This window comes from Cavia porcellus, unplaced genomic scaffold (genome assembly GCF_034190915.1).
Source record: "Cavia porcellus strain 051 isolate PalLab524CR breed Dunkin Hartley unplaced genomic scaffold, mCavPor4.1 scaffold_3, whole genome shotgun sequence".
Lineage (NCBI taxonomy): Eukaryota > Metazoa > Chordata > Mammalia > Rodentia > Caviidae > Cavia > Cavia porcellus.
In genome coordinates, this window is record NW_026947486.1 from 79,183,598 (window position 1) to 79,208,431 (window position 24,834).

Here is a 24,834-nt window from a genome sequence, read left to right on the forward strand (position 1 = left end):
AATATAACAAAAGATCTAACCTTCAGGTTATCCAAGTTCCAAGAGAGACAAAGCAAGTGAGGCTAAAATGTACAGTAGTCTCCCCCTATCAGCAGGGGATATAGTTCAAAGACCCTCAAAGGGTGCCAGAAACTGAACAGTGCTGAACACCATATATACAATATTTTTCCTGTACGTGCATACCTATGACAAAGTTTAATTTACAAATCAAGCACAGTAAGAGATTAATAATAGCTAATAATAAATAATCAACTATAAGAAAAATATGAATTCTCTCTCTCTCTCTCTCTCTCTCTCTCTCTCTCTCTCTCTCTGTCTCTCTCTCTGGCTTACTTTAACACAATCACTGTACTATCTTGAAAGTTTATCTGAGAACAGAGATAGCTATTAAGTGGCCAAGAGTACAACACTGTATACAGTACACTGGACAAAGTGATAATTCACATCCTAACCAAGACAGAGTTGGACAGCACCACACTGCTCAGAATTGTACTCAGTTTATAACACACATGGCTTATTTTTTTTATTTTCCACATAACTGAAGTGACCACAGGCAACTGAAAACACAGAAAGCAAAACTGCAGATACGATTCTCTATTGTACTTAAAGAAATGAGAAACCTATAGATTCAAGAAACTGTGCAAACCCCAAATAGAATAAACCTGAAAAAAATCTACTTGGAAACACCTCATACCTAAACTTTTGAAAATTATTAACAAAATATCTTGAAAACAGAAATGACACGTTATCTACAGGAGAGGAACAATTCACATGACAGGTTTTTCATCAGAAACCATGGAGACCATAAGGAGGAGATACACAAGACATTTTAAGCACAGAAAGAAAAATAAAAAAACTCAACCAAGAACATTGTATCTAACAAAAATATATTCCAGGAATGAAAAGAGAAATTAGGACATTGTTAGATGAAGGAAAAATAAGAATGTGTTGCCAGTAGACCTACCCTGGGAGAATAACTCATGGAAGTAATCCAATCTGAAAGGAAATGATAAAAGAATCTTGGAACATTAAGAAGTAAGAAAGAACATAATAAGAAAAATACAGATAAATACAACAGACTTTCCTTTCTTGTTTTTCCTCTTGAGTTCTTGACATTATATTTTTAATGATGGAAGAATTTTGTATCTTCATTGTGGAGGTAGTTATACAAATCTATTATGTGATAAAATGGCATAAAACTATACACACGCATTGTACCAATGTCAGCTTCTGGGCTTTCAAAATCTACTACAGTTATATCAGACATAACCATTGGGAAAAACTGGGTGAAGAATACCTAAGACCTCTCTGTACTATCTTTAAAAAATTCCAGGAATCTTCATTTATTTCAAAAACCTTTTTATGTCTAACCAAAATTAAGCTAATTCCTAATATTGAGATAAAATATAGAACTTATCAATAAGAATAAGAAGCAGTTATTCTTAATCTGGTGATCATTTTTCTCATTTTCTGTTTCAGTTACCTACCCAAATAATTGACAAAATTAATGAACAATTTACCTGCCCAAAATGTGCCCTGATACTCAATAACTATTAAATCGGTGACTCTTTCACTCATCTCAGTCTCTGATATTTCTTTTTTGTACAGATGGAGTCTGATTTAAATAGTTGGAAAAATAAATTTCCAAGTAACAGTTCCAAGTAATTATTATTCTATAAAGTAATAATAACTACATTCATTGATTCATATATTCTAGGCACTGTGCTAAATACAATAAAATGACACAAGTAGCAAGTAGCAGAATCACATTTGAAATAAAGCTTGTAGTTCACACTCTAAATCAATTACCCTATAATGTGAAGTCTATATTGACTACCACTTCATGTAATAGATAAATAGGATATATGCTGATACATATTGAATAAATTCCTGTTGCAAATTGTGTTAAGTATTTCTATTAGAATTTCAATCAGATTAGGAAGTAGAATAAATATTTTTAATAAGTTTCAGTGAGGAAATCCTGGGAACTGACTGTGTCCTGATAGCACTCTCAGTAACAAGACTATCCTCAAATATTATAACAGTAAGTCTTACTATGGTTTATGAGATATGATCAAAATACAAAGCAAATGTTTAAATTTTAAAAAACCATTACAGTACAATGCATTGCTGTTACACACCCCCCCTCGAAATACTCCCCCTCCCTTTGAACACATTTATCTCACCATTCTTGCTACTTTCTAAAACAGTCTGGAAGTCCTCTTTCAAGAGTTCCTTTATGAGATGTGGTCAAAACCTGGTAAATACTGCTGCCAAGTACCACTGAATGGAAAGGCAGGCTCATCAAAACATTACAGTGCGCCCTTATCTGTTGCTGTATGATCACTAGCTCTTCTCTAAGGTCAAAATAACCAAGAAAGGTAAATATTTTGAATGAATTCAACACATTAGGGAGTCACAGCAATGAAATTAAAGCCACTCATGAAAAATGACTTCCAGAACTGCTTCAGAAAGTGGTAAGGACAATGGAAATGTGTGTTTAAAGTGAGCATTCACCATGTTCTTCATGTTGTTGTACATCCAAAAAAAAAAAAATATGACGGGAAAAGAGGAAAATATAAAAAAAGAAGCATATGGTGGCATAAAGTTTAGCAAATTTTCTAGCAGTAAGAAAGGAATCAGTGAAAAAGTATGTATTTTTATTGGGGAAAACACATTTAGTTTTCCTAAGTCTATAAAAAGTTAAATGATGTTGAAATACAAATATGTCATAGAATAGATATTTATACATTTAATTGTACACTGAGACAAACACTTGGAGGTCAGTTTCCGAAAAAGGGCTGAGCAAATATTTCAGACTTAAATCCGCACATCTTAAATAAATTCAAATGAACATCATTTAACAAGAATCTTCTTCTAATTCTTAGGGGACAAATAAATGTTAACACAAGCTCTTCTCCTATCGAGCCAATGTGTTGCCGCAATTCTTGACAAAAGGAAAGAAAAGAAAAAATATATATTTCTGAAGATGTAAACTGAGAAAGATTCAAAAGCCTGGGTTAAAATTATTTCATGATTCCTCCTTCAGGTCCACATACATATTGACCTTAAAGAAGTACACTTATCTCTGACTACACAAATGAGCTACTAATATAACAAATGTCTCCTTATGTACCTACTCTATACATGGACAGAATTTATGGTTCTTCTCTTATGCTTTTTATTTTTAGATCAAGCTTAATCAGAGCTCTGATTATTGTATTTTTTTGTACTTTTACCAAAATACAACATACCATATTAACTTACTAAATAAAAAATTCTTGAACAAATGATTCCCATATGTATCAGGACAGTTCATGCTTCTCCATGTTAATTGTGTAGCCTCTGAATACTGGAAAAATAGCACAAGCTAATACTTTGGCTGCTATCATGTTCTCAGTTACTTCAGGGATTTTTAGTTTATTGGTGTAACATGAGCACTTATGCAATTATCTACAGTATGTCATGACTAATACATAAGTATTAATAATATCACAATCTTTCTGCTTGGGCTTACTTTTTCCATAAAAAAACTCAGAAATCATTATGTTAATTATTATGGGAACTGGTAATATATCTCTTGTGTTTTCACCTTAACCCCCAAAATTGAGAACTCATTAGGCTCATATTTTTAAATTGGCAGTATTAGGTAATGTGCCAGTTTCATGACCCATTCATCCTGCACCCCAGTGAACTATAAAACAAATAAAATGTAAGAATCATCTTCATCACATTAGTTGCCTACTTGAAAACTGCCCCTGACTTTCCACAGTAGCCTATTATTCAAATTCCTCATTTTTTGGTACCATTTTTTTGCTTTCTGTCTTTCTGCTGATCAACTGAATATAGAAATACATTCTCATATACAACTTTACCACTAACTTTTTATACATTCACTAAACCTTAAAAGTTCTCTCATGTTAAAATAACCCAAAATCAAAGGTTATTTCAAATCCTAATTCCTTGGCCAAATCTACTTTGACTAGTCCAACCTTTTTATAGCTTTGTTATCTTATTTCAATCATATTTTTCAATGTGTGTAAATATCATCTGTCAAATACACTGCAAGCTCCCTGAAGACAGATGTACAAAAGTATTTTAACTTCTTTCTCTCTCCATTAGATTATATATCTCTCTTAAATTATAAGAGTTGGGCTAAATGATCCCTAAAGCACCTCATAATTCTAAAATCTCACATATGTACTTCTTATACCTCTCATCACTTGCATATTATAATCATCTAATATTTATTTCAAACTGTCCCACTTTAGCAATGTATATTATAAAATGGCTCAGTCCTAAATACTGGAATGTAAGTACTATACTGCAATTTCTGAATGGCAAAAAGGAAGATATACCAGTTTGAAAAAGTAGCCTTAGTTTAGTAGGTAAAATAGTCATTCATTCATATTATTACTCAACAAATATTAAATGCAACTCTGGGTTAGGCCCAATGCCAGACAACAGAGATAACTAGTTCTTATAGGGCTCCACAAGCCAATGCGAGAGACAGAGAAATAAAAACACTACTTAAATGAAGGATCCTAAAGAGAGATACAAGTATTATTATAGAAATATATGAAAGAAATACTTGATGAGAATTTTGAAGTATAAAAGAGGTTTAAGGAAATCTTCCCATAAGAGGTGTTACCCAAACTGAATCATAAACAAGTGGTAGTCAGAATTTCAGGAGGTGAAAATGCATGAAGATAAGAAAGTATGGTCAGTTTGGAAAAGTACAAGTAGTTGTAATAAAGCTTCAAGTTAGAATGCAACATTGAGAGGGATGAGAAAGGAGCTAGAGAGGCAGGAGAATCATGATAAACATGTACACCCAATGGATATGTTTGAGGTTTTTTTTTTTTTCCTAAAGGAAATGGGTAGATGATGTTAGTGATATGATCTCTATATACTTGTAAATCATCAACTTGATTAAAGATTCAAGGTTTAAAAAAAGATTCAAGTTTTACATCAGAGAAAATGTATAGTAGAGACTGTTGATTATCTCTCAATATCCATTTTTCCCTTTTCAAGGAATAGTAAATTTATAGACTTTTTGTTATTTTGTTTTTCTGGGCACATCGTCATGTGTTAAGGGCAAGTGTTTTCCAGCCTCCCTGGTAGCTAAGACTCACCGTACTACTGGGTTCTGGTCAGTGGGATATGTGTGAAAGTGATGTTGGCAAATGGTAAATTATATCCTTAAATGGAAACTATGTTTTCTTCTGCCCCCTTTCCCACCCATTTGGAAGGAAGTTCTTAGAAAGTAATGAGGAGTCAGCAGAACACTGTAACTGCCTTATTGACGGAAATAAGGCTTAACCTTGTTAACCACTGCATCACCGATATCTCTGTCCAAGAAGGGCTCACTAATTTTGGTTGAATGAATTCACACAAAATACTTCATTTCCTCTCAGCGAAATAAGGTGCTGCTCTAAACAGTAAGGCTAATTAAAGCCAGCAATTCTCCTCTATCTGCAGATGAAGCAGATCTATAAAAGAGGTAGATGGGTCTAATCTAGATATTGAGTCCTAAATCATCCTAGGCACTAATTTAAGCATAAAATTAAATTCCTTTAAAGTAATAGTTGATGAATATACTGTAATTAGTACATTTTTTAAATCATTAAGTAGTTCAAACCAAACAAAACACAATATTCTCATTACTCTACTCTTTTCAAAATGGTAGGATGAGTTCACATTCAGAATGGCCCTCTTAAACAGACCAATTTGGTTTGCCTCAAATGAGCAGATTTTGGGCCAGTTATAGCTCAGTGGCACAAGCATCTTCCTGGCAATTGTAAGGTCCTGAGTTCGATTCCCAGTAACAAAATAATAAACAGATTTCTAAACTTCCTACATAGTGCAATAACATGAAGACTTAATAAACAAAATCTAGCCATGAGAAAAGGCAGCACTATAATATAGATTGTTTATAAATTCATAATCCTTTTTTAACTCCACAGCATTGGATTCTCTGGCTCCAGATGATGTCAATTACCATAGTGATAAATCTGTGCTTCCATCTAGTTAATATAAATGTATAAAATGTATACTCTGTTTTCTGTCCGTGAAAGCAGTAGCATTGTGTCTGATTCTATGCTACCCACTAGCTGTGAGATCACCATACTTGTTCCATATACTGCCAAGCAGAGAATCCATCTAAGGAAACAAAAATGTACTTAAGAATTTATAGCCAATCATTTTGAGTGAATCAATTTAACTTCAAATGAAATTTTGGCCCCTGAGTAGGCCCAAGAACACAACTGTCATAGTTACTTTCTTATCAGTGGGACACAATACACAACACTCACAATTCTAAAAGGAGAGAGGCTTATTTTGTCTCACAATTTTTAGAGGTTTCAGTCCATTGTTGTCTAGTTCCAAGGTAGAATGGCATGTCAGAGGAGCAGAGTACAAAAGTTCATGGCTTGGCAGTACATAGCAGAGAGAGGGATCAAGGGAAGAGGCAAAGAGATGTGCCCTTCCAGGTTTACCCTTGCAAGTGCCCCAGTAACTCACCTCCTTCAACCAAGTTTCATCTCCGAAATCAGAGTTAGCTATAAACTCATCAGTGGACTAATCCACTGATATGTATCAAGCACCCATGATCCAATCACCTCTCTAAACCATCAGTGAACTAATCCATTGATATGTATCAAGCCCCCATGATCCAATCACCTCTCTAAACCATCAGTGAACTAATCCATTGATATGTATCAAGCCCCCATGATCCAATCACCTCCCAAAAATCCCATCAATGAGCATGCTCACGTAGGTGGCACATCTAGATATAAACCATAACATTCCAACCCTGGCTCCCAAAAAACTCATAAACACCACTTTCTGCAAAATGTAGTTAGTCCATTTCTAAGAGCTGCTAAAGCCCAAACAGTCTCGCATTGCTGGAATGTCCAAGTCCAAAATCTCCTCTGAGATTTAAGGCAAACTCTCTAACTTCAAGACCCTGCAAAAATGAAAAGAAATTTAATTCTGACATATAAAGGTGCAGGGTAAACATTCTTATTCCAAAAAAGAGAAATAAGGAGATATAACAGAATAGGACCAAATCAATACTAAGATCCAGTAATTCAAACATTAAATCATGTAGATCCATGTCTAGCATGCAGGGAAATTTGTGGCAAGATATGAACTGCAAAAGGCTTCAGTGGCTCCACCTTTAAGCACTGCAACTGATGGTAGACCTCACTGCCTCTCTGGGACTAGGCTCAATCACTCGTCCTGTTCCTTACATATTCCATGTTCATGGCTTTTCCAAGATCCTGGAGTTCTCCATTGCACTGGCTTCACCCTTACAACTTTACAAACTGCCCTCTCAGTTGCCTGGTCTCCTAAGCCTTCTGATATCTGGATGGAAACCTTCCTGATCACACAATGCTTGCATTCTGCATGCACATAAAACCACCACCACATAGGAGTTGTGAAAGTTTACTGACAGCTGGAGCACAAGTCAGTGCTCTTTCTATCATAGCTATGGGAGTCTCTGAGTGCCTGGATGGCTGAGTGCTATAAACTGAATCCAGAAAAACAAGCTATCATCTTCGAGGCTGCTGACATTCTGGAGCATCATACCCTGCGGCTTTTTTCTCAGTCTTTCAACTTCCCAATTTCAAACCGTAAAAGGCTTACTGTTTCCTGTGATATCCTTAAACTATCCTTTCCATTATTCCATCCCAAACTTTGTGGCTTCTTTTTAATGTTAATCTTTTTAGCAAGCCCGAGTTCTCTGCTCCATTTTGCAGTCCTCAACTTTACCAGAACTTCTCTGGGCAAACTTGAAAAATTTTCACAGCATTCATATGAGCCATTTGCTCTTAATTCTCCAGGTAAAACTTTTAGAAGCCCCCAACAGTAGCCATGCCACTGTGTCAACATTAGACGGTCTTGAAATTTCTTCTGCCAGATTAGTCACTGCCCTTAACATAATCTCTCACAATGTCTCTGCACATGAGCAAAATGTAGACAAATCTCTCTGCAACTGCATAACACATATAACCTTCAGTCCAACTGCTAATGCAGTCCTAGTTCCCAGTGAAATCTCCTGAGCCTGGTCTTTACTGGTTGCATTTTTATCAGCATTCTGATCTTTTGAGCTCTAACTCAGCTCTAGGACTGTTCTTCAGCTGGCATCTCCAAACATTTCCAAACTCCTCCAGCAAACCACTTCCAAAGGCTTCTGAACCCAGTGCTCACGTAGTCACAAAAATGACCCCATTTTCCTGGTACCAAAATCTGTCTTAATTACTTTCTTATCGCTGATACACAATAACTGACACCCACAGTTCTAAGGAGGAAAGATTAATTATGGTTTACAGTATGTAGAGGTTTTAGTCCATAGTCAGCTATCTCCAAGGCAGGATAGCATGGCAGAGGAGCATATGGCCTGACTCAGGAAACACAGATAAAAAGAGGAAAAAGTAGATAAACCATTTGGGGCCATGACCCAGTAACCCACCTACTCCAACCAGGTTTCACCTCCAAAATCACATTCAGCTATAAACTTATCAGAGAAGACTAAGCCACTGATTATTATCATGGCCTCATGAACCAGTAATCTCCTTAAAGCTCCATGGTGAGTGCATGAGTTTTAGGGGAACATCTATATATAAACTGTAACAATAATAAACACAGAAATGATGAGAAATTATAGTAATACTTCAAAATCATTCCAAAAGTAAAAGTAGGAAAAAAGCAGTATCAAAGGAGAGCGACCTATGATTAACTTATTTCAAAAAACATGTTATACATTTCAAGACTTATAATTATGTCTAAAGACATTTTTTAAAACCATGAAATATAAAAAGTAACTTCTCAGCCTGAAAAATAACAGTGACCAAAACTTATTCCTTAAGGAAATCGGGAAAGAGCTTCCCTTCGCTACCATACACACACACACACACACACACACACACACACACACACTCACTCACTTAGCTTGGTAAACTAGATTTAAATGCAGTCCTCGACTATAGTATGTATTGTGTATTTTTGTGATGCATGAGTGGCTGCAGAATACATGGATAGAAAATTTAAATTCCAATTATTTCATAAACTTTCCATGTAATATCATGCTATATACTTTATCAGACATTTCCATAATACATACTCTAATAAAATAACCCATTCAAAAAAGAAGAGGTTGATTTATCTCAAACATTTATCCACTAATAACCTGCAGCAGGTATAATCTTTAGAAATAATAAAAGCAACAGTATCTACCATAAAATGTCTCAGGTATTTCCAATTCTAGCCCATTATAGAGAATAAAAAAGGAAGTAGCTATCCATTCTAGTGGATTTATAAGTTCACTTCTTAAATAAAATGCTAGCTTAGACTTAATAATTATACTAATTTATAAATGTTTTAGATTATAATTATTAGCATATTATTTGTACAAGTTAATTGGTTTCAGCCATATGTGGTGGCACATGTCTATATTGCCAGAACTCTGTGAAGCTGAAGCAGGAGGATGATAGTTTTAAGCCCAGCCTGGACAACATCACAAAGTTTTTCCTCACAATAAAAACTTAAATAAAATAAAAAGTGCTGAGGGTTGAGGATGAAGCTCAGTGCCAAGGACCTTGTAATAATGCTTAGTACTGAAAAAACATTCATGGGTTTTACTATGATATCTCCATATATGTACATTAATACTTTTACGGATCAAAAATTCTCAGAGAAAAGACACGGATCATCTGTAAAAAAAAGTCCATCAGAATTATGGCAGACTTCTCAACACAAATCCTCAAGTAAATAAGTTTTTTGAGTGAAATATTTCAAACCTGAAAGAAAACAACTTAAACCCACACTGACACAGCCTGTAAAACTATATATACATATATATACATATATATATATATATCTTATATATATATATATATCTTATATATATATCTAATATATATATATATATATATCTTAGAGAAAAAAGCAAAACAAAAAAATAAAAATACTACAGAATTTCAAAAAAAGAACACTAAGAAATCACTACTTGATAAATGACATTTTGTCATCTTAGAATAGTTGTTCAAATTTCAAAATCAAAGTATAAGGAGTGGGCAATCTAACAATGACAGTATAAACCATTCTGTTCGATAAACCAAGGAAAACTTAGTAGTATAGTTATCTTACACACTTAAACATCCATGCAGTTATAATGTTTAGAGCACTTTCCTTCCCTTTCATTATTACAACATCTATTATACATTTTGGATCTTATTACTCCCTCAATTTTTATCATTTTTTGCACTAGAGAGATAATGTGATATTTACAAACACGAGTCTGATTTTTTCACTTATGAGAATAGTCTCAAGTTGTTTCCACTTACCTATAAAAGCCTCAAGATCATCTTTTTTATAGCTGAGTAATAATCTGCTATATAAAAATTTTGGTACCAGTAATTACTATTAATGTAAGTGACCTAAATTCACCAATCAAAAGAAACAGACTAGCAGAATGGATTTAGTAACAATATCCAACAATATATTGAATAAAAGAAACACATTTAACTAAAAAAGAAATTCATAGACTAAAAGTCAAAGGATGGAAAACAATGTTCAGTATAACAGGAACTCAGAAAAGAGCAAGGGTACCCATTCTTTTACAAACAATATGAACTTGAAACTGAGAATTATGAAAAAAGATAAAGAAGGTCACTATATACTTGTTAGGGTAAAAGTTTAAGAAGAAAAGAGAAGAATTATCAATATATATGCATCAAATAGAAGAGCACCTAACTATATGAGACAAATAAAATAAGCAATAACACAGTTGTAATGGAGTCTCTTAATACTCCACTGTCACAAAGAAATAGTGCAACTAAGCCAAAACATCAGCAAAAAATAGAACTCAAGCAAATCTGTAAAAAAAAGCATTTAGTAGATATTTATGGAGTTTCCATCCAACATCAGAATACACATTGTTCTCAACTAACACTGGCGGCTGTCTAAAAACAGACCATGTAGTAGCCCATAGGATGTGCTTAAGTAAGTACAAAGGAACTGAAATTGTGCCATGTATGTTATCCAACCATAATGCAATAAAATTGGAAATTAATGTCAAAAAAATGCAAAAACTACATAAACACATGGATATTAAATAAAATCCTCATGAACAACTAGTGAGTCACAGACAAATTCAAAGAAAAAATAAAACAATATCCACAACCACCCAAAAATTCAAATACAACTTACCAAAACCTATGGGATGCGATGAACGCAGTCCAAAGAGGGAAATATATAGTAGTGAATTCTCACATTAGGAAAAGAGAATGCGCATAAACAAACAACCTAATGCTGCACATCAATCATCTAAAAAAAAGAGTGAATCAAACCCAAAACCCATACAAGGAAGCAAATTTTAAAGATCGGAGCAGACATTAACACAATTGAACCAAGAAAACAATGCAAAGAATTAGTGAATCAAGGAGTTGGTCCTTTATGAGAATGAACAAAACTGATAAAACCCTAGCCAATCTTATCAAATCAAAGAAAGAAAAAACTCAAATTCATGTAATAAGGAATGAAAGGGTGAAATCACAATGGATTATGTGGAAATAGGTTAATCAGTGCCTACTTCAAATACCTTTACTCACATAGGATAGAAAACAAAGCAAAAACGGACAGATTCCTAGATATGCCTGAATTATAAAAGCTGAACCAAGAAGAAATAAAAATTTTGAATAACCCAATATCATTTAATGAAACTGAAAACATAATTGAAAATTTATCAATTATGAATAGATCAGGTCCTGATGGATGTTAAGAAACTGACAAGTAAATAAGATTCAGAATCTACAATAGATAGTACAAAAGGGAAAGAAACCGCTCAAAAGGAAAGAATAGCTGGGATGGGTGAAAGGCGAAAACAAGAGAAAAAAAAAAAAAAAAAACATATACATATACAAAAGATAGCCAAGATAGCTATACTACTGTTTTCTTTTAGTTCATTAAAAAAAAGTTTGTGCTTACATTGTTTGTTCAATTATGCATGCCTACATCTTGTAATCTGAGCAACGACTTTGAAGATAACATGCAATAAATTAACTATTGTTAATTTCCTATTTTCTTGTGTTAAAATTCTGTACCACTTTTATTGTTTTTTTCTCTTTAACAATACTTTTAGGGAAATATATAATAAGCAAATTTCTATAATCTATTTGGATTAAGAGTTCAAAATCAGATAAATACATAACTTTAAATAGCAGTCACTGATAAAAATGAAACTTAAAAATGGAGTTCTAAAATGGTTTGGAGGTCCAGATATAGCTCAGCAGCACAGCACCTACCTGGCAAGTGTGAGATCGTAAGTTTGAATCCCAGTACAAAAAATAAGAAAAAAATAATATAAAATAAAACGATTTGAAGCTAGACTATAAAGAACAGCAGTGAGGTCTGAGTTACACCAAGCACAGTTCTATGAACATTTTGATAGAGAAGCAGTAATATACTACCAACACACATTCTAGCTCTATCTTTTCTGCAGCAATTTGTTTTAAAATATGTTTCTCTTTTGCATGTTGATGAAAATGTTCTCACATGTGTTGTACTCTCAGGTGCACAACTCAGAAAGTGTACTAAAATCCACTGAACTATGCACACTTCAAGTGGGTGGACTATATCCTATGTCAATTATATTCTTAAAACTACATGTTTGTGAAATCAAAGATTGTAACTCACACAGATTTCTGGTTGTCAATATAAAGGATTCTCATTTTTATTTTCCCTCTTAAGTATTCTTCTATTTCAAAATGAACACACACATGTGTAAACAAACAGCAATACATAAGTACACATTTCTCTGGTTATTAAAATTTTCATAAATATTTTTCTTGCTTTTCAATAGGACCTCTTCAAAAATGCTTTCTTCAAAATATATTGCCACCACCTTTCTGTGATTGTTCCTCCATATTTCTTCCTAATCTGTTTTTTTTTATTTTCATTGATTATTACATTTTATAGTACATAATCTTTACATTCCTTGTGCAAAATTAGTACATGTATATAGCACATGTTAATTCTTTTCTTTTTTCTTCTTGGTACTGTGTATTGAACTCAGGACTTTGCACTTGCCAGGCAGGTGCTTGCACTACTGAGTTATATCCTCAGCCCTCTTAATTCCTATTTTTATTCCTTTTCCCTTCCCTTCCCCCCTTCTCGATTCCTGTCTTGTCTTTGTATACATGTCAATTTTATTTATCATACTGTCTCTTATATAATGTCCTTGTCAGAGACAAAATGAAAAGAAATCTTGTGGCTAAAAGCACAGGTTCAAGGCCCTAAGTGGTCCACTTATTAGGGTGTAGGGTATAGGATATTAGCAAGCAATCTGAACTTCTTGTGCTTCAGTTTGTTCATATGTGAGCAGTGGCAACAGTCCCAAACTTACAGAATTATTACTGTACAAATGTATTAATGCTCAGAAACTACATGTAATGGTGTCAGACTCACAGCAAGTGGTATCCTAATTTGTTACTGATTTCCATTAACATTAGTGTTAGCTATCAACTTACTTGGAGCTTTTTGTTGCCTCTAGCTACATTGTAAATTATTTTAGAACACTGGCTATATTATCTCTCTCCTATTATAGTGCTTTACATATAAGTTTTAAACAAATGCTAGTCAATGCATATTTAAATTAATACTGTATCTGTATAAAGCCAAAAACACTAAATTTCTTCATAAAACCAAAACTCATTTTAATACATACCAAATTTTTTAAGAAAGTATACAGGCTAGAAATATGACTGGTATATCTACTACTGAATTTTGGGCTCACCTCATCAATTTAAATGCTACATATTAAAGGATCTTCTTGGCTGAGGAGCTTTTCCCTAACAGCTTAATAGCACTGGATTTAAAACAAAGGGCATTTTAGTCCTAGCTCCACCTCACATGACAGGACCCTTCAGCCAGTTGCTTAATTTCACTCTGCATATTCCACAGGAATAAATAAATGAGGAGCGTTAACTATGCTTTAAAAGAATGATGCTTTATAAACAAAGGTATCTTCATTTAATATTTAAGCTACTTAACTAAGGAACTTAACTAAGGGTAAAATAAATCTAATTCTTTCTTCCTTTTTTCTTTCTTTCTTTCTTTTGCAGTGTCTCGGCTTCACATATGCTAGGCAAGTGCTCTACCACTGAGCCATATTCTCAGGCTTAAAAATGTTTTTGAACATTATCTTTTTACCTAAAAATGATACTAATAGTGATAATTACTTATAAATGCAAGCGATGTTGCTAATATCATTAACATAGTGAGCTAAAGTTTTAAGCACTTTATCTTAGTAATTGTTGCAAAACTTGCAATTATACAGTATATACCTAGTGTGTAACCAGTTGTCCCTTCTATGTACCTGTAGTATATCATAGCCAAGTTGTACTCCCAAAGATTACCTCTGTCTTATTTATCTTACCTTGGGACCAAAGGAAATTATTTAGAAGATGAGAATGGAAGCTTCATATACTTTTGACTCAAAAGGATAGACTATCCTCCAATGCCTAAGGCTGCTCCCAATGACACATTTAGAATTATCCATTCATTTATCAAAACTGCTATTGGCTTTTATCATTTTAAAGTATTGTTTGATCTGCTGCTATAATAAAAGACTCAAAATCTACAGAAAGAAACATTATAAAAACAGAATTAGTCCTTTATGCAATAGCTCAGCTATTACTTCAGTATTTTCTTTGGGGAGACTTGAACTCTGGAACAGTTAGGAGGTAAACCAGGAAATTTTGTGATCCCTTTGATTGTCAGAAAACCAAAAGTTTTCACGTTTAGAAGACAACATTGTACAATACATTTTCCTGCATCTTCTTTCCCCTCAAAATGAATATTAAGATTTAAATTTCAAGCTAGATCATATTTAAATATATACTGGATTAACTATAAAAAAACTGCCATTTCTCTTGCATGCAGTGTGACGCTATACTTGACTAAATAATAATTCATGCATTTACCACAAACTTTCTTATACTCCAGAAAACTAGTATTACTTCTAAACTGTCTACTCACCATTTAAAAGATACACATTCCAAAAAATAGCATTCCAGCTGGGATTAAGATAATATTTTCTAATGACCTAACATTTTCCCTTACATTTCTATTTGATAATATTAGTGGCAAAGTTCCTAAAGTATATCTCAAGTTTTCAACTATTTTAGTCACTAATAAAGAAAATATTTAATAAGAATAGTGATGTTTAGTATATGGTATCAACTGTGACTAATACCTTATGTGCATTACTTCATTCAATTTATAAAACAAACAAATAACATAATTTACAGGGGAAAAATTCAAAGCTCAGAGAGATTAAATCAGTTGCCCAATATCACGCTGCTGACAAGAAGCAGAGTCAAGAATTAAACAAAAACATATGATTCCAGGGCCCAAGATTTTAATCACTGAACTATACTGCCATCTCATTGAGAATTATCCCAGAGTGAAATACAAATTGTGTTGAGAACTACAAAAAATGCATCAGTTTTAAAAGTGGGACCAAACAAAAAAATTCCAACTGTTTCATCCTCTTTCACTGTGAAGACATTATTCACACATTACGATGACCTTCTCTTAACCACTATCCACTACACCAGTGATGGTAAACCGTTTAGAGCTTTTAATGATACAAATAGCCCATAGTGGCACATATGCATAGCTTCATCACCACTATAAGTACCATATGCTAACTGACTGCACCACTGGAATTCCTCTCTTGTTCTTCTAATCTAGCAGTAATGTAACATTACAACAATGTCAGGCCTTGTGAACTATGCCACATGGGTTCTTCATGTAATTTCACGCCCCTAACAAAAGACTGTGTTATGCTAAAGAGCCATGGTTTGTTTTAAATAACAAAAAAAATGCTCCTAGTCCAAGTACTGACAAACTCAAGTCTTGGTTCACCTCAATCATACTACTTTGCCATATCTGTTTTCTTGTAATATGAGGACAGACCTCTCCATTCAGAGCAATTGTGTGAATAAATCAGCATGTATTTGCATACATAGTAACCATAGTAAGTAGGGCATTGGGAAAGATAATGTGTTTACCTCGCTAATCTACCTCACTCACAACAAGTTTACCAAGTACAAAACTTGATTTAAACACTTTACTGTAAGGTACATAATCTTTAATCTGAAAAACATGGTGCCACAAATAGTCCAAATTCAGAAATGTCCAGATTTTTAGACAGGCAATACTCTACATACACTATACATCTTTTAATATTGGCAATACTTAAGAATGAATGTGGGACAGCAATAAAAAATTAGTTAAAAGGTCTTGTGTTTGGGATCCTATTTACTTTTACTACTTTCTTCACCTGCTTATTTCTTCCTTATCTTTCTTAGTTTAAGAAAAAGAAACTTTGCTCTGTAACACACTTTTTAACATACCGACATCAAGAATTCCCATTCCCTCATTCATGTGCCTGAGTAAGGTAAAGAAAGTGAATCAACTATATATTTAGCACTCTTATTGAACAATTTTTAATTCTCAACTAATGGAGTAGTTAGACCTTCTATTTATCATCTGGAAAACATTTTCTAAGTTCCACTGGCTAATTTGTTTCAGAAAGACTCTTCAATGCCTTCTCAATGTTCTGAAAATCAAATGCAAATTGTTTCTCAGGACCTTCAAGCCCTACTTATCTACTACCTGATTCCTTCTAAATTCTGTAACACCTTTTTTTAACCACTATCCCACCTAGATCACTAGGATCTGGCCACCCTGGCTTTTTTCTGTTCTCTATAAACCCCTAACAATGTTTGCCTGCCTCAAAACCTTGGCTTTTGCTCTTCTCACAGCAGGAGCATTCTCTTGGGAATTTCTTCCCAGATCTTGACAAAGTAAGCCCATTGTTTCTTCTCTTTTAGGTCTCAGTTCAAATATAACTTTCAATGAGAGACTGTATTTGTCAGAGTTCTCTAAAGAGACAGAACCAATACTATATTCATACAGCTATATAAAGGAGGATTTATTCAGGGAACTGGCTAACACAATTACAGCATCAGAGGAAAACCATGACAGGCAGCTGTCTGCAAGCTGGAGTTCTATGGATGCTAGGAGTGTGGCGCAGTCCAAATTGGAGGACCTCAAAACCAGGAAAGCCTCTGATAAAAGTCTCTGTTCAAGGGAGAGCAAAAGCCTGAAAATCCAAGAGGCCACCGATTGAAGTTCTGAATCCCAAGTCCAAAAGTCAGCAAGTCTGGAGTTCTGATGCCCAAAGCAGCAGAAAAAGTCTCTCTCAGCTCTGGAAGACAGACCAATTTGCTTTCTGTATTTGTTCTCTCCAGGCAATTAGATGGTGTCTGCCTACACTGTGGGCTGTTCTTCCCCACATACTCCACTCAGACTCACAAACTAATCCCTGGAAACATGCTCACAGACCTAAGCAAAATAATTTTTACAGGTTTTGTTGATATTCCTTAACCTAGGCAAAGCATGGTGGTGCATGCCTGTAATCTCAGCATTCAGGAGGCTGAGGCAAGAGAATGGTTGTGGGTTGGATATCAGCCTGAACTACAAAGTGAGCTCAAGGCTACCATGAACTGCACAGTGAGCCTCACTCAAAAACACAAAAATAACTCCTCCTGTGTTGCTTTTGCTTTCTTCTACCTGCCATGAATTCCTCTTTTCTGTAAAGCAGCCCAGCCTTGGAGCCAGCTGACTGTGGACTGAGGCCACTACAGACTGTGAGCCAGGTAAACCTTTCCTTCTTTGCCTAGTGGGTGTTGGGTATTTGGTCTCAGCAATGAGAAAAGTAACTAAGGCAAGGATTATATCAAATTGAAGGTTTCTGCACAGTAAAGAAAAAAACCAATTAGAGTAAAGTTACAAACTATTGAATGGGAAAAAAAATTGCCAGCTACTCCTTGGACAGAGCATTAATATCTAGCATAGATAAAGAACTCAAAAAAATTAACCTTTCAAAATAAAAAGCATGTTCACCACTGAGTGTACCTTCCCACTGGTAGCCAGCATGGGTGGGGAGAAGTAGTCAGCCACGCACCCACATACTTAACATTATCAGGGAAACTTTGGTATAGCCACACAGGTCCTGAGAAGGCTGACCTGTGACCCACTGCCTCCCCCAGGAAACCAGGTTCAAAGGAAGTCAAGCACCTAGTCCATTCCCCTACACAGCAGAGGGGCAGCCAATGCATGAAATGTCTGTGACCCCACAACTGATTGGTCTGGAAGAACTCAGAAAAATGTCAAGATGAAGGAACAAAATGCAGTCTCAGACCTCCAGGCTACCTAGAACAAATCCAGGAGACAGAGACATAGAATATACTGGAATCTTCACACCCAAAATTTCTAAAATAATAGAAATTGAAGTAAATAAACAACTATTTGAGGCCATAAAAGAAATCAGACCAGAAATACATAAGATTAAAGATAAAACAACAACCATAGTGAAAGAATTGCTGAGCATATGTAAAAAGACATAGATTTTTAAAAAAGAGGAGTATAGAAAAATGATAGAAACCTTGAATGAATGATATATGAAAGAATTAGAATGCATGAAACAGATTCAAAGAGATATTCAGGAAATTAAAAACTCCGCTGAAATTTGTGGAAATCACTTGAGCAAACTTTGAAGACAGGATTGAAGCTAATGATCATGAAAGGAAAGATCTCATAAAAATAACAAAGAACCAGGAAATAATAACTCAACAGCTGCGAGAGGATGCAAAGAAAGATAATTTAAGAATGACAGGTGTCAGTAAAAAAGCAGGCCTCAACACAAATGACATAAAAAGACTATTTATACAAGTAATAACATAAAACTTCCCAAGCATGGGGAAAGGACCTGAGATGAATGAGGCATATAGTCTCCAATTAGCCACTATCAATATACGTCTAAACCCAGAAATATAATAATCAAGATCCTGGAAATTCAGCACAAGAATAGAATATTAAACTCTGTTAGAGAAAGAAACAAGCCAACTACAAAGGAAATCCCATCAGAATCATGACAGACTTCTCAACACCAGCCATCAAGTCAATAAGAGCTTTGAGTGAAGTATTTCAAGTTCTGAAAGAAAACAAAGTCCAACCCACATTAATGTATTTTACAAAGATTTTTTAATTTTTTTTTTAAATTTTATTTTAAAGAGGATAAAACAGAATAAAACCAATCAAAATAAACCAGTGTAAGAGATACAGACCTAAAAATACTACAAAATCAACAACAGCTACCATAATGCCTTTTAATGTCTTCAAAATAGCTACAGATAACTTTGGACATAGTAAAAATCAAACAAAACAGAATAGAATAGAAACAATAAAATCAAAACAATGAATGCAGTAAAGGACTTCAAAACAAGCCTATAGTAAATCCAAAATCGCTACCATAAGCTATCTTGTTATCTTTGAAATAGCTGCTCCTGCCATTGGATTTGAAATAAACAAAGGAGTAAAACTCAGCCCAACCAACCAATGGAACCATATATGACTTTCAAAACAAGACTATAGGGAATCAACAATGGCTGCAACCCTTAGAAGGCAGTTCCCCCCTAGATGTCACACTGTGTACTACTATCCTCTGAACCTGGATCCGACCTTTGGCCACAGACCTGCAATGTTAGTGAAACACCACAGGCACCCAATTGCATTTCACCTCCATAGATATAATCACAGCATGTGCTTCTCCTGACTAGAGGGTCGCCCATGGCTGGGGTAGAGGTGGAGGTACGGGGCGGGGGGTGGTGGAGACATGCTACTACTTGTTTGCTAGTCCATGTTCCAGAAGGGGCTGGAATCTGGTTGTTCCAGTCCAACAGGGGTGCATTCATGGTGCTGCTTCCCGGACTGGGCCTGCTTACTCACTGATGTGTTCTTTGTTCTACCCCCAGTCCACGAATGGCCGGAAACTCTTTTATCAGTGGATAAATAAGATGTTTCTATGACAAACAACAACTGAAGAAATTCATGACCACCAAACCAATCCTACAAAGAGTACTGAAAGTTATTCTACAAAGAGATAAAAATGACCACAATTCCAAGAACAACACCAGAAAGAAATCACCAAGCAGGGCAAGTAATTAAACAGAGGGGAAAAGTAGGGAACCAACAGCAGAAAAACAACACAATAAAGACAAGCCAATATACATCAGTTATAACCATTAATGTAAATGGCCTCAACCATTAATGCAAATGGCCTAAATTCATGAACAAAAAGAAACACAGGTAGGGTGGATCAAGAAACAAAATCTATCAGTATGCTATATTACAAGAAACTCATTTAGCTCAAAAGGAAATGCATAGACTGAAACACAAAGGAGAGAAAACATACTCTACTCTATGTGGCAGGAACCCAGAAAAAAGCAGGGGTAGGTTGCCCATCAACCACAGAATGGGTAAGAAACATGGTATTTTTCCATGCCCCAAGGCCCTGTGGCAACAGCCCCGCACTTGCCCAAAGTAGAAGCAACACCCAAAAGCCCTTCCACTATCAGGGGAGCATCTATGAACCATCACCCAGACTCACCAGCAGTCCAGAAACTTTGTATTGGAGAAACATAGGTACGTGGCCCAGTCCCCTACAATGAAGGACTGGCAGCCAATGCAGGAAATGCCCAGGATATAGCAATGGGCTGCTTCAGAGGAACACAGGAAAATGCCAAGACTAAGGAGCAAAACACAATCCTAGACCTCCAGCCCACACAGACAAGTTCAGGAGACACAGATATAACAGAAATTAGAGACCACACACTTAAAATTTCAATTTAGTTCTTGTATTGTTTGATTAATTTTACACACCTATGTCTGATGGTCTGAGTGGTGATTTTTAAGGTAATAAGATGCATTATGGTAGTCGCTGTTCATTTCCTATTATCTTGTTTTGCTTTGTTTTATTCTTTTTTTGCTTTGTTTAGTAGTTTTACTATGTCTAATGATCTTGACAGCTAACTTCAATATAACACAAGGTGTTATCGTAGCCAATGTTGATTTCCCATTATCTTGTTTTGAAGTCCTGTATTCTTTCATTGTTTTATTTTGTTTGGTTTTATTATGTTTTTTTTTGTTTGGTTTAACCTCAAATAAATAAATAAATACATCAGCCCCGCAAAATGGGCAATAAAAATAGACACTTCTCAGAAGAAGTACAAATGGCCAATAAATACAGGAAGAGATGTTCATCACTGACCACTACAGAAATGTAAATTAAAACAATGCTGAAATTCGATTCTACCTTACTCCAGAAAGAATGGCTATTATCAATAAATAACATAACAACAAATTCTGGCAATGTTGTGAGGAGAAAATAACACTTCTACGCTGTTGGTAAGAATGTAATCTAGTACAACTTTTATAGAAATCAGCAGGGAGATTCCTCAAAAAACTAAACATTTGCATACCCACGTTTACAGCGGGAGAGTTTCTGAAAACTAAATCTTTAAAAAGGCCTATGTACCCACCAGTGATGATCAGATAAAGAAAATGTATTTATATACAATGGAATACTACTTTGTCATAAAGAAGGAGAAATTTGAGTCATTTATAGGAAAACCATCTTAAAACCATAATATTAAGTAAAGTAAATCAGAAACACAAGTTTAAACTTACCTGGTTTCTTGTCTTGGTTATGTCTTTGTTGCTAGAACAGAATGCCTGTTACCCACAAGTTAAAAGAAGAAAGGTTGCTTTTTGTTCAGTTTGTGGAGGGTTGTGCTAGTGGTTGGCTGGTTCCAAGACAGAGCAGCAAGGCAGCGAGGAAGAGGAGAAACAGTCCATGGCAGCGCATGCACGAAACAACAAGCAGCAATCCTTGTGTACTTCTAAAACACAGGATGAATCTTCCCATTATCCACACCCAGAACTAATCAGTGAATGAATCCAGTTATCATACATTCTTTATCCATATTCACATAGCCTAGATCCATCCATATCCAAAAACAAGACAAAAATAAATGAAGAAATAAATAAACCCTCACAGAGTCTTTTTCTGTCTACCCTTGCTTAATGTAGTTATTTCTACTTTTCTGTCTCATATCCCCACAATTGTTCTTATTATAATCTCTACAGATCTTTTTGTTTACTTGTTTATGGATCTATATCGTCTGGCAGAATACAAGCAGTGTGATATTCCACAAGAAGTAAGATCATGCTTATAAATTATATTACTATGCCTAATACACAGCCTTGCCACACAGAAGGCACTCAATGGATTTTATGTAATAAAGAACTAAATGAATTAATACCATCTAAAATCTGATTGCTATTAGTATCTCTAACTTGAGAAAGTCATAAGCTTTCTTTTTACTACTTTTGAGATATTTTCTCTAGGGCTGTTCAATTTTTCACACCCTTTCCCCATTGTCTGAAATCTGATGATTCCTGTCAAGCTGTTGTATTATTTTACAGAAATAAAAGTAGAATTCCACCAACATATCCAATAAACAAAAATAATGAGAAAGTTTAATAGTATATTAGATTCAAAAAATCAAATTGAAAACTGGTTGGTCTAATTTCATTACTATGTCCAATTATATGAAGAAATATAATTTAAAATGTACAGAAATGAAAATATAATCCAATATAAAACTGCAATTACATTTAGTGACATCAGAAACGTCCAGTCTTAAAAGCTGTGTGGCAAGTCTGTGTACGTGGGGCTGTGGATTTAGCTTAGCAGGCATAAGTGCCTGCCTGGCAAGTGCTAGGTCTTGAGTAACCAAAAAAAAAAGCTGCTTGGAAAGCCTTTTAGATGTACCAGACGACCTACAAAATTCAGATGCAGAATTCAAAGGAAAATGTTTATAACTAACTCATATCCACCTTTGTTTTTCTTATTCCAGGCAAACAGTATAATCAATAATGGTACTCGGTATTTTTTGTTTCGTTTTGGTTTTTGGGGGGTGACCTGTGGTAGAGTCTCACCATGTAGTACTCGCTGGCATTGAACTCACGTATGTAACCCAGGTTGGCCTCAAACTCACAGCAATCCTCCTGCCTCAGCCTCCTGAGTGCTGGAATTACAGGCATATGCTACCACATCCGGCCTCCTAGTATTATTGACATTAAATTTAGACTAAATTAATTTCACAAGATTACACTTTACATTAATAATAATCACAAAAGGAAAACTAAGTAACAAAATATTATAAACTTTTGTCCTCAAAAAATGGTTTGCCAAAAATATTAGAGATAAAATAATGGGTCTATTAGAATAAGTATCCTTTTCTTACTGCATTCCATCCTTAATAAAAATAAAATAAACTCAAGTTTTCTTACTAAATGAATAAGAAAAAATATCACTTGAAAGTTACCTAACTAAAGTGATAGTCAATAGCCTTATAAAAAGTAATTTCTTCAGAACATCAAGAATCACATCGCAGGTTTAAGTTTTCTTATAAAAATAACAGATAAAAACCTTGGAAACTTGAAGCACTTACTTATCTACTTTAAAAATACATCATTTGGCCAAGTGCTGGGGCACACACTTGTAATTCCAGCTACGCTGAGACAGGAAGATAGCAATTTCTAGTCTAGCCTGGACATCATAGTGAGAACCTGACTCAAATTATTTTTTAAAGAGCTGGGGATTTGGTTCACTGAAAGACCCTGGGTTCGACTCCCAGTACCATGTTATAAAAGTGTATCATTTGCTATTGCAACAGAAACTACTCTCATTATCTCAGTGCCAAAAGACGTGCTACCAAGACAGCGAAATTTAGCCACTATTTTCATTCACAACTTGGTTTCTTCTGAGATTGCTGTCAATTAGTACATAGTGTGTCAATGACAACACCTTGTCACAAACCAAGCAAACAAACCTATCACTTAAATCTAAGGATACTAATAAGAAATTGCAGTTAAGGGAGTTAAAAATTATAGTTAAAAAGTGATGTCATAGTTGCTTGATTCATTTTTTTCAGCTTTCAAATTTGAGCACTAGATATAGCCTATTTCCCAAAACACAGCTGTGTACGTCAGCATGTGCTCGTTCACTGGTATTTGCCTCCCCTTTCGGCTTCTCTACTCAATTTTCTTCACAGTAATTACAGCATGAAAATGAGTAAATGAACCTCACTCCAGGAACTAACATGGCAATGGCATAGCCAGAAAGTAGCATGGCTAAAAGTAGTCTTTTTGTTTGTTTCTTTTTCTTGCCTTTTTAAAAGAACTATTAAGTTTTAAATGCTGCTTCTGCATAGTTTATATACATAGGAGATGTAACGATAAGAAACAGCGGCTTCTTTGGAGGGGCAGGTGCACTTCCAACAGAGGTAGATTTTTAAATCCCAGAATCTCTCGGTTCCCATTCAATGTGCTTAGTAACTATCCAGCACTAACCTGAGTGACATTTTCTCAAATCACCAAGACACCTTCTTAGCTATATAAAATGACAAGCTCCCTAATTTACAGGTGAACAAATGGATCAAGACATCACAAGTTCCACCATTCCCCCCTCTTTTAGGCCTGCAGCAGTCAGGAAGATTTAGGACCATATACGGTATTACACATAAACATAAACACACACACACACACACACACACACACACACATTAAGCGACTGTTTCTTGAACTAAGTTATACAAACCTAAAAAGAAATTTTAAAGTTCCTTTCACCAGCTATTTACTGAAGGATGTTTAATAAAGGACTTATTCCATCAGTTTGAGCAAACTGTAGGCTAAACCGTAAGCCTCCAAGAAAATCATTAGTCAAATGTGATAAAGGAAGAAGAGGAGGAGGAGGAGGTGAGGGAAAGAAGGAGGAAAAGAGTAAGAAAGAAGAGCAGAGCAGAGCAAGACCTCCAAGCAAGAAATTCAGAGCTGAAGACGCTGGAAACTAAG

At 34.9% G+C, this 24,834-nt stretch overlaps 1 protein-coding gene across 5 annotated transcripts in view; it reads right to left on the bottom strand.

Moving 5' to 3' along the window:
- The window catches only part of Klhl13 (kelch like family member 13), a 234,859-nt gene that overhangs the window by 209,252 nt on the left and 773 nt on the right, over positions 1-24,834 (bottom strand). For 2 of the 5 annotated variants that reach the window (XM_063246310.1, XM_063246307.1), the window contains exon 1: positions 21,604-21,815. The exons of the other annotated variants lie outside the window; for them this stretch is intronic. The gene's annotated coding sequence lies outside the window, so the exon portion shown is untranslated. Of the gene's footprint in view, positions 1-21,603; positions 21,816-24,834 lie in introns of those variants that run through there. 5 annotated transcript variants of the gene reach the window in all.